Genomic DNA, 1,095 nt, shown 5'->3' with positions numbered 1-1,095 from the left:
AATTTCATGCTCCCTTGTAAAAGTATTTTTTAGTATTTTTAAAATACAAAAATACAGTAGTTTATTTTGATACATGGTGTGGCTGCTGTATTTTGTAGTTTATTTTGATACACTTAAAATGAAGGTATTTGGTATTTTATTTTAAAATACATTTTGATGTATCTTTGCCCAACCCTGGTCAGCAGGAGCAATCTATAGATTACACCAACAAAATATAAGGTAATCATACTAGGGAACTGGCACTTTTTCACAAAGAGCAGGGAAAGACTTGCCAAAACAAGTGAAGAGACTCATTGTGAGGGTGATGTCTCTTTACAGGGAGTCTTCAGGTGGTTCTTGTTCTGAAAGCAAGATAGAGAAAGAGAAAAACACAGGAGAAATGGTTAAGTGATGCTCCATCACATTGCAGTCCTGTGTCATCACTGCTCAGTCTGCTCCTTTAACACAGTACTTCTTTAGTAGCTAAGACGTTTAAGTATAAAATACAGTAATAATGTACAGGTTTACTGTGATTACTTCTATAATATAATAGTGGTATACAATACATTTTTGGAAATTTAGCCTAGCATGATTCTGAAACGAAAACTGCTAACTTTAAACTTTTCATTCTCACTTAGGTCTGTGAGTCTGCATCCTTTGCAATATATCCAGGTCTATTAAAGGTGCTGTATGTAGGATTGACACCGCGTGGTTGAACTAGGTTGCAGTCCAAATTCAAAATATTGGAGAGGGTTTTTTTCACCCGGTCCCTCCTCCACAGACTTGACGCACACGCAGGTTGCCAGATTGACGCTCTGACCCCTTTCGTTTGCCAGCTTCCATGACTGAAATGAAAAACGCTGTGTTTCCCGCCAACTGGCAACCCGGGGTGCCGAAATACAATTGGGTAAACTGGCAGTGGGCGGGTTTCACAAACCAAAACAGAGACCGACATTCCGGCCCGGAACGCACATTTTCAAAGGAGAATAACTGACTGTAGCATTGTTTTTCAGATAAACAAGTATGTTAACTTAGCATGTTTCCTAAATATCTGCAAAACTATTATGGTATTTTTATGCTTTAGTAGAGTCAAAAACGTACATACAGCACCTTTAA

This window comes from Sinocyclocheilus rhinocerous, unplaced genomic scaffold, assembly GCF_001515625.1.
Source record: "Sinocyclocheilus rhinocerous isolate Xijiao unplaced genomic scaffold, SAMN03320098_v1.1 scaffold1415, whole genome shotgun sequence".
NCBI classification, from domain to species: Eukaryota; Metazoa; Chordata; class Actinopteri; order Cypriniformes; family Cyprinidae; genus Sinocyclocheilus; species Sinocyclocheilus rhinocerous.
The sequence above is the reverse complement of the archived record's forward strand: the minus strand, read 5'-3'. Positions refer to the sequence as shown.